Source organism: Salvelinus sp. IW2-2015, unplaced genomic scaffold (genome assembly GCF_002910315.2).
Source record: "Salvelinus sp. IW2-2015 unplaced genomic scaffold, ASM291031v2 Un_scaffold1501, whole genome shotgun sequence".
Lineage (NCBI taxonomy): Eukaryota > Metazoa > Chordata > Actinopteri > Salmoniformes > Salmonidae > Salvelinus > Salvelinus sp. IW2-2015.
In genome coordinates this window covers 213,446-223,892 of record NW_019942949.1, presented here as the reverse complement: position 1 = coordinate 223,892, position 10,447 = coordinate 213,446, and the positions used below count along the sequence as shown (strand labels likewise).

Genomic DNA, 10,447 nt, shown 5'->3' with positions numbered 1-10,447 from the left:
ATCCAATTGGAAATATATACAGGAAGTACCAGTAACCAAGTCAATGTAGACCTATACAGGAAGTACCAGATCAATGTGGAGCTTAATCAGGAAAGTACCAGTCAATGGGAGCTATATACAGGAATTACCAGTACTAGATCAATGTGGATTATATACAGGGAGTACCAGATCATGTTGGAGCTATATACAGGAAGTACCAGCTATCAATGTGGAGCTATATACAGGAACCCTACCAGATCAATGTGGACTATATACAAAGTACCAGATCAATGTGGATCGCTTATACAAGGAAGTACCCCGATCAAATGTGGAGCTATATACAGGAAGTACAGATCAATGTGGAGCTAATACAGAAGTACGCAGTACCCAGATCAATGTGGAGCATATACAGGGAGTATCCCCCAGTACCAGATCAATGTAGACGCTATAATACAGGAAGTACAGATCAATGTGGAGCTATATCAGGAAGTACCATACCAGATCAGTGACTATATACAGGAAGTCACCAGATCAATGTGGGATCTAATATACAGGAAGTACAATCAATGTGGAGGCTATATACAGGAAGTATCAGATCAAATGTGGATCTAATACAGGAAGTACAGTTCAATGTGGATCTATATACAGGAGTACCAGATTCAATGTGGAGCTATATACAGGAAGTACCAGATCAATTAAGCTATAATACATGGAATACCAAGTACCAGATCCAATGTGGAGCTATATACGGAAGACCAGTACCAAGATCAATGTAAGTATATACAGGGAGTACCAGTAACGATCAATGTAGCTACATACAGGAGTACCAGATCAATGTAGAGCGATATACAGGGAATACCAGTACAGATCATCGTGGAGCATATACAGGTACAGTACAGATCAAGTGGCTATATCAGAAGTACCAGAATCAATGTGGAAGCTATATACAGGAAGACCAATACCAGATCAATGTGAGCTATATACAGGATACTACCAGATCAATGTGAGTTACAACAGGAAGTACCAGATCAATGTGGACATCAATACGACATGATATAACAGGAATTGAATACCGCAGACATCAATGTAGCTATATACCATGGAACCGTACCAGATCAATGGTGGAGCTATATACAGGAAGTACCAACAATCAATGTGGAGCTACTATTTAACCAGGAAGTACCAGTACCAGATCAATGTGGAGCTATATACAGGAAGTACCAGTACCAGATCAATGTGGAGCTATATACAGGAAGTACCAGATCAATGTGGAAGCTATATACAGGAGTACCAGATCAAGTGGAGCTATATACAGAAACCAGTACCAGATCAATGTGGAGCTATATACAGGAAGTATCCAGATCCAATGTGGAGCTATATTACAGGAAGTACTCCAGATCAATGTGAGCTAATATACAGTCTTAGGAGTACCAGATCAATTCGTGAGCTATATACAGGAAGTCCAGATCACATGTGGACTATATACAGGAAATACCAGATCAATGTGGAGCATATACAGGAAGTACCAGATCAATGTGGAGCTATATACCAGTGGAGTACGAGTACCAGATCAATGTGAGCTATATACAGGAAAGTACCAGTGCCAGATCAATGTGGAGTATATACAGGGAACGTACCAGATGAATGTGGAGCATATACATGGAAGTAACAAAATACCAAATGTGGAATGCTATATACAGGAAGTACAGATCAATGGAGCTATATATAGAAGTACCAGAATCAATGTGGAGGCTATCTAATGGAGTACCATAAACCAGATCAATGTGGAGCTATATACAGAAGTACAGATCAATGTCCGCTACTACAGGAAGACCAGATCAAAATGGGGCTATAATGGAAGTACCAGATCAATGTGGAGCTATATACAGGAAGTACCAAGATCAATGTGGAGCTATATACAGGAGTACCAGATCAATGTGGAGCTATATACATGGGTACCAAATAATGTGGGCTATATACCAGGAAGTACCAATCAATGTGGAGCTATATGACAGGATACAGATCAATTGAGCTATTGATCTGGTACTTCCTGTATATAGCTCCACATTGATCTGGTACTTCCTGTGTATAGCTCCACATTGATCTGGTACTGGTACTCCCTGTATATAGCTCTACATTGATCTGGTACTTCCTGTATATAGCTCCACATTGATCTGGTACTTCCTGTATATAGCTTTGATCTGGTACTGGTACACCCTGTATATACAGTTGAAGTCGGGAGTTTACATACACCTTAGCCAAATACATTTAAACTCAGTTTTTCACAATTCCTGACATTTAATCCCAGTAAAAATGATTAATAAGATGTTATTATATTTGTAACTATTCCACCGGTCATTGATGTAGATAATGTGTTCTCAGTCAATGTACTTGGTAAAATACATCTCACACACACACACGTACGCACATAAATACACAGTGTGTAAAGCACACACAAATATACACACACACACACACACACACAGTGTATAAAGCTGTGATCCTCCTAGTCGAGTCCTCTGTGACCTCGTTGTGACAGCCTGTCATATAATCATATCATAACGGAGTGGTGGGTGTAACGGCCATTATTCACTAACGGCCATTATTCACTAACGGCCATTATTCACTAACGGCCATTATTCACTAACGACCATTATTAACTAACGGCCATTATTCACTAACGGACATTATTCACTAATCATGTCATTAAGGTACAGGAGACAGTGTGGTTCCCCTTTAACCTCACTCGATGGTTCAAGCCCCATTTCAGCTGTTTTCCCCCATCAATCGTCACATTTAGGCCTATACAGCCACGGCCGGCTCCAGAATGATATGTTTAGCTGTTTCAAAGCTTGCCTGTTGCAATTTAACAGTTAAACATGACTCAGGCCCAACCCATCGTCCTACACCTCTCCTGTCTACTTCCACTGGTGACTGTCTGTGGTGTTGAACTCTCTGACTGCCTCGTAGGTTCTTAGATGACACTGGGATTTATCGTTAACGTATAGGGCTATCCATCTCTGTTAGTCAGTGTTGTATAACCCTGTTGACATCGCTGGTACAGGTTATAGCCTGATGCTCGTCAGTGATTCAACACCTAAACGTTTCTCTGGAGTGTTCAGGTAGYCCTCAGGTAGGCCTCAGGTAGTCCTAAGCTTCTGCATTACTCTGCAGTGTTCAACACGTCCTAAAGGGGGGGAAGTTATTATTCTGTGTGCTGAGTATTTTCCTTGAAACCCAATAAGCTACAGCCTACCTTATATTTATTGCTTTTATTACCCTCATTAAATATGAAAAAAAAWAAAAWAAACATTTTTCATTTAAGTCATGTAGTCTGTCTTTTTATTCATTTTTTAAACCTTCTGTTCTTGGCGCAAACTTTGAGCACTGTTTGAGATCTATAGATGAATTTAAACTGATTGACCGRACGTATGGCCACGTACAACCTCATAGGTTCTTATCACTGCAATGAGCCGTGTATAATTGGCCGTAACAGTGGACGAGCGGCACGGGAACGCGCGGTCACCCTGGCTCCGCTCTGTCCGCTCACGGCACGGACGCGCGCAAAGGGATTGCCGTGTCTCTCCGTCTCTCGCTGCTCTGCTTCTTCTCTCTCTGAAGTTGATCTGTAATCGAGCTGCTGTTCGGCCGGTGACGTTAATTAATCATCTGTGGAGGTTGACGATCAGAAATGGACGGAATGACGTTTCCATGGATGAGTCGAGACGTTTGATGGAGGTTTCGTTGGGAATAATCGATGCCTTTCTGAGTCTACAGGAAACGTAAGTACGCAAATGTGGTCCTAGTCAATTGAGAATGACAGGTAGCCTACAACGCGTACGCCGACCCCCCTTTTGGATTACGCCTGACTGGTCATTATAGCCTGAGGGACAGAAAGACTAACATTTCTKAAATGTTCTATTCATTTAAAGGAAACATTGAGAAAACATTAGGCTATATGTTATGTGGGCTAATGTCCTTATGAGCTTAAAGGGATAGTTCAGGATTTTGGCAGTGACCCACTGGGCACACGCTGGTTGAGTCAACGTTGTTTTCCACGTTATTTCAAAGACATTCAACAGAAGTTGAAATGAGCAGTGGAGCGGCTCTTTATCTACTTCCCCCAGAGTCAGATGTACTCCTGGATACCATTAGTTTTATTTAGGCTATCTGCTTCCAGTATGAAGGAAGAAGACCGTTTTGCGAGCCAATGCTAACCAGTGTTAGCACAATGACTGGAAGTGTATAGGAACCACTAGCARGCAAGCCAGGGCTGTGGGCTGTCAGCAGTTATTGGAGACGTTACAATTTTTTTGTTTGTTATACCACACAAATGATCCAAATGACAAGCTACTCTGATTTACACACGGAGATCAATAAGACCATCGACCAATGTCTTGAAGGCAACCAATAGTATAAGGCCAATGAAAAGAGTGGACACACAGATCTCTGGCCTAGATTATGAGGAGAAATGTATAGTCCAACTTTCCAGTGGCACTCACCTATTCAAACAGATTCTTCCCGCAATTGTATTTAAAAAATATTGSGAAATACCTTCTACCTGCTGTTCGCTGACATCGACAGCTCAACAATCAGCTGTTTTATATGTGCTGCTCAGTGGCGGGATTCCTGACTGTAGACAATGCGCTCATACTGTGACAACACAATCTACAGCGATTTAAAAATCAACTATTGATCCTCTACTGTGGCTCAATTATGCTGCTGTAGTATTTTCAATGATTTCATTTGTTTTTATAGAGACAGGAGTCATTATATCATTTGACACATGTATAAAACTTAATCTGCAGCCCTTCCTGCGGGGCTGTGTGTTCTTCCTGCAGGGCTGTGTGTTCTTCCTGCAGGGCTGTGTGTTCTTCCTGCAGGGCTGTGTGTTCTTCCTGCAGGGCTGTGTGTTTCCTTCCTGCAGGGCTGTGTGTTTCTTCCTGCAGGGCTGTGTGTGTCTCCTGCAGGGCTGTGTGTTCTTCCTGTAGGGCTTGTGTGTTCTCGTGTTTCTTCTGCTGTGTGTTCTTCCTGCAGGGCTGTGTGTTTTCCTGCAGGCTGTGTGTTCTTCCTGCAGGCTGTGTGTTCTTCTGCAGGCTGTGTGTTCTTCCTGCAGGCTGTGTGTTCTTCCTGCTGTGGTGTTCTTCCTGCAGGGCTGTGTTTTGCTTCTTCCTGCAGGGCTGTGTGTTCTTGCCTGCAGGGCTGTGTGTTCTTCCTGCAGGGCTGTGTGTTTCTTCCTGCAGGGCTTGTGTGTTCTTCTGCAGGGCTGTTGTTTCTTCCTGCAGGGCTGTGTGTTCTTCCTGTAGGGCTGTGTGTCTTCCTGCAGGGCTGTGTGTTCTTCCTGCAGGGCTGTGTGTTCTTCCTGCAGGCTGTGTGTTCTTCCTGTAGGGCTGTGTGTTCTCCTGCAGGGCTGTGTGTTCTTCCTGCAGAGCTGTGTGTTCTTCCTGCAAGGCTGTGTGTTCTTCCTGCAGAGCTGTGTGTTTTTTCCTGCAGGGCTGTGTGTTCTTCCTGTAGGGCTGTGTGTTTCTGCAGGCTGTTGGTTCTTCCTGCAGGGCGTGGTGTTCTTCCTTGCAGGGCTGTGTGTTCTTCCTGCAGGGCTGTGTGTTCTTCCTGTAGGGCTTGTGTGTTTTCTGTAGGGCTGGTGTTCTTCCTGCAGGGCTGTTGTTCTTTTGCAGGGCTGTGTGTTCTTCCTGTAGGGCTGTGTGTTCTTCCTGCAGGGCTGTGTGTTCTTCCTGCAGGGCTGTGTGTTCTTCCTGCAGGGCTGTGTGTTCTTCCTGTAGGGCTGTGTGTTCTTCCTGTAGGGCTGTGTGTTCTTCCTGGCAGGGCTGTGTGTTCTTCCTGCAGGGCTGTGTGTTCTTCCTGTAGGGCTGTGTGTTCTTCCCTGCAGGGCTGTGTGTTCTTCCTGTAGGCTGTGTGTTCTTCCTGTAGGGCTGTGTTGTTCTTCCTGTAGGGCTGTGTGTTCTTCCTGTAGGGCTGTGGTGTTCTTCCTGTAGGGCTGTGTGTTCTTCCTGCTGTGTTTCTTCCTGTAGGCTGTGTGTCTTCTGTAGGGCTGTGTGTTCTTCCTGCAGGGCTGTGTGTTCTTCCTGCAGGGCTGTGTGGTTTCTTCTGTAGGGCTGTGTGTTCTTCCTGCAGGGCTGTGTGTTCTTCCTGCAGGGCTGTGTGTTCTTCCTGCTGTGTGTTCTTCCTGCTGTGTGTTTCTCTGTAGGGCTGTGTGTTCTTCCTGTAGGGCTGTGTGTTCTTCCTGCTGTGTGTTCTTCCTGTAGGGCTGTGTGTTCTTCCTGCAGGGCTGTGTGTTCTTCCTGCTGTGTGTTCTTCCTGTAGGGCTGTGTGTTCTCCTGCAGGGCTGTGTGTTCTTCCTGCAGGGCTGTGTGTTTCCTTGCAGGGCTGTGTGTTCTTCCTGCAGGCTGTGTGTTCTTCCTGCTGTGTGTTCTTCTGTAGGGCTGTGTGTTCTTCCTGTAGGGCTGTGTGTTCTTCCTGTAGGGCTGTGTGTTCTTCCTGCTGTGTGTTCTTCCTGTAGGGCTGTGTGTTCTTCCTGTAGGGCTGTGTGTTTCCTGCAGGGCTTGTGTTTTCTTCCTGCTGTGTGTTCTTCCTGAGGGCTGTGTGTTCTTCCTGCAGGGCTGTGTGTTCTTCCTGCAGGGCTGTGTGTTCTTCCTGCAGGCTGTGTGTTCTTCCTGCAGGGCTGTGTGTTCTTCCTTGCAGGGCTGTGTGTTCTTCCTGCAGGGCTGTGTGTTCTTCCTGCAGGCTGTGTGTTCTTCCTGCAGGGCTGTGTGTTCTTCCTGTAGGGCTGTGTGTTCTTCCTGTAGGGCTGTGTGTTCCTCCTGCAGGGCTGTGTGTTCTTCCTGCAGGGCTGTGTGTTCCTCCATGTGCTGTGTCTCTCTCCCCAAGGCCAGATAATCACCACTTATTATTCTGAATTCAATGGATGGTGGTCAGTAACCCCATATGAGGTTACTGTTAAAATAATATTTTAAAAGACTATCTATGGTAACACGTACTTGATTATGACTACTATGGTACACATACTGTATTCCATGACTATTATGGTAACACATACTGTATTCCATGATATCTATGTTAAACACATACTGTATTCCATGACTATTCCAATGGCAGTGGCTAAAGGAACAACATTTAATATTTTTAAAAGTTAGACCTACCTTATAAATTATGCCGTCATCACTGTCAAATCGTGAATTATATAATTCTTCACGTTTTACCGGTGAAACGTCCGTGCTGCAATGCCAACCATGTGATTCCCCCAATCAGTTTCATGGGAATATGCATTTCGATCTTGTAGAATGATGTAAATAAYGATGGCTAACCGGGCCGAACTAATCACATTATAGAGCGGATGGCGTTAAACAAAAATTCTACAGTTCAACACAATCGTCCTCAATTGTCCTAAGAAATGTCATGGTGTTTTGGGGTGGAACAGCAGCCTGACAAATAAACTTTGATTTGATCATGCTATTATGTTCAGTTTGTTATGTAGAATACTAATCATTACGGGATCTTGCGAGCCGTTTCTGAGAAGTGGGCAGAATCGCTCCGCTGTGCACCGGCAGTTACGACACCCCGGATTTTTACAAGGTTGGGTGACTTCAGGAGTTTCAGGCAGCTCTACATCTGATTTTACAAGGTGGATGACTTCAGGCAGCTCTACACTCTGATTTTTACAAGGTTGGGTGACTTCAGGAGTTTCAGGCAGCTCTACATCTGATTTTTATAAGGTTGATGACTTCAGGAGTTTTCAGCAGCTCTACTCCTAATTTTATTAGGTTGGATGACTTCAGGAGTTTCAGGCAGCTCTACATCCCTAATTTTTATTAGGTTGGATGACTTCAGGAGTTTCAGGCGCTCTATGAACTAAGTGGCGCATTCAGTTGACTCCATTTTGTTCCTTTTATACCATTACAGCAGCGCAAAAGATTCTGGGCTGACCCAACATTATTTGGGGCTAAAGCTCCGAAAGCCAGGTCCTAGTGACGTCCACGATGCTAGCTGTTCCCATAAACTTCCAGTCATTGCGCAACGCTAGTTAGCAATTGCGCTAACGGTTGTTAGCAAATGCTTTCAAACTAAATGCAGAGAAAATGTTATCTGCTTCCCCAGTCAGATGAAAGGGCCTCATTGGGGAAGTCCTGAGTCCTTTTAAGGTAAACAAAAGGTTGTACATGCCTCATGTAGGTTGTGATTAGCCTATAGGCTCCCTAGTGGCCTATAGGCGCAGCGGTCTAAGGCACCGCATCTCAGTGCAAGAGGCGTCACTACAGTCCCTGGTTCGTATCCAGGCTGTATCACATCCGGCCTTGATTGGGAGTCCCATAGGGCGGCGCACAATTGGCCCAGCATCGTCCGGTTTTGGACAGGGGGTAGGCCGTTCCCCGGTAGGCCGTCATTGTCAATAAGAATTTGTTCTTAACTGACTTGCCTAGTTAAATCAATCTAATTAAAATATATATTTTTTAATTAGGCTATATATATATATATCCTAATTTGTCTGTTATAGTTGATATGGACAGTGATATGAGCTGGCTGTGGGTTTGGCCTGTCTAGTGTCTGTTATAGTTGACATGGACAGTGAGATGAGCTGGCTGTGGGTTTGGCCTGTGAGCAGAGTTGGCCTGTGAGCAGAGTTGGCCTGTGAGCAGAGTTGGCCTGTGAGCAGAGTTGGCCTGTGAGCAGAGTTGGCCTGTGAGCAGGGTTGGCCTGTGAGCAGGGTTGGCCTGTGAGCAGAGTTGGCCTGTGAGCAGAGTTGGCCTGTGTGTGTGTGTGTAGCAGAGGAGGCTGGTGGGAGGAGGTTTAAGAGGACGGGTTCGTTGTAATGGATGGAATAAATGGAACGGTATCAAACAAATGAAAGCCACACGGTCGATTCTGTTGCATTTATTCCATTCCAGCCATTACAACGAACTTGTCCTCCTGTAGCCCCCTTTCCACCAGCCTCCTCTGTTGTATAAAGTTGGCTGGGCTCTCTCTGTTTCATACCAGACAACAGCCTTTTCTCCTTCGTCTACTAGACAATAAGGCCAGACGATGTGAGTGTTCCTCAGTAACAATCCCAGGCTGTTGTAGATGAATATTATATGAAATATAACAGCAAATTAAACAGAAATATGTTCTGCTGCTGTCGTCATTGGAATGGATGCCACGTGATCTCTGTTACTAGTAATAACTTAGGCTACCTCAGAATAATTAACCTGTCAACTCTGATTCACCTCATAGACTTGTAGAAAAGTATTTGAGCAGGAGATAAGAGATAGAGATTGGGGGGGGGGTGCTATAGGTCCCCAGGCTTCAACACCAGTTGGACAGGTTTTATAACTGCTGATTTGGCCTACTACATTCAGCCTGAACATGGTCATGACTTTCCACTTTCCAACCAGTACTGGTGTGTACAACCAGCAGAACCATTACTTTAAAGATCCACTCTCAAACTTTGKGTATAATTTCAGTCAGTAGTMCTGAAGTAGCGCTCGAAAGCCTTTAACGGGGCCCTGAAAATAGCATCACTGTGTGCAGATATGTGGACTATAACACGGGGTCTTCTGTCACTGTCTAACTGGTCAATGTGCATCTTGCTAGCTGTCACTCAAATGGCGAGGGACTGGAACTCCTGTTGCTAGGGGGCTGGCCCACGGGACCCAAGCTTGCCGTACTCAAAATGACGCCACAGAAAACAGTCACCTTTCAAGCCAGAAAACGGTCACTTTCAAGCTAGAAAACGGTCACCTTTCAAACTATGGGTTTTGTGGTTGAGGTATAACAGTAGTTCTGCTCATAGGTTATTCATGTCTGAACTACACAATGACACATTCAGCCCAAAGTGGGACGTTTAAAAAACACTTATGTAGTCACCAAAGTTCCAGAGAATGTCTTTATATTACTTTAAGGGTTACTGTGAGACTGAGATGCAGACGGCCAGACAGACACTGTGCTCAGCCTCCTCTTGTACTCCCTGTTCACGCATGACTGCATGGCCACGCATGCCTCCCAACTCAATCATCAAGTTTGCTGATGACACAACAGTGGTGGACCTGATTACCGACGAGACTGGCTATAGGGAGGAGGAGAGGGCCCTGGCGGAGTGGTGCCAGGAAATGAACCTCCCTCAATGTCAACAAAACGAATGAGTACAGGAGACTATAGCCACTGCCTGTTCACACCGCTATCATCCAGAAGGCGGACACAGTAGAGGTGCATCAAAGCTGGGACAGAGAGACTGAAAAACAGCTTCTATCTCCAGGCCATCAGACTGTTCCAAATGCCCAGCCCTGGAGAATAAGATGATGAGTTTTGTTTCGAGAGTCTCCTATCAGAATGACTTGAAAATACTGCCATAGCATGTCTTCCTTGAAACGTGGCCGGATGATGACGCTATGCACGTAGTACTCGGTGGATTCTCCATGCAGCGGCAGGATGATGACGCTATTCACGTAGTACTCGGTGGATTCTCCATGCAGCGGCA

General features: G+C 45.1%; 1 protein-coding gene across 1 annotated transcript in view; it reads left to right on the top strand.

Annotated features, from left to right (window-relative positions):
- Positions 1-3,539: 3,539 nt before the first annotated feature.
- The window catches only part of LOC112071051 (thrombospondin type-1 domain-containing protein 1), a 23,422-nt gene continuing 16,514 nt past the window's right edge, over positions 3,540-10,447 (top strand). The window contains exon 1 of the mRNA XM_024138503.2: positions 3,540-3,761. The gene's annotated coding sequence lies outside the window, so the exon portion shown is untranslated. The remainder of the gene's footprint in view (positions 3,762-10,447) is intronic.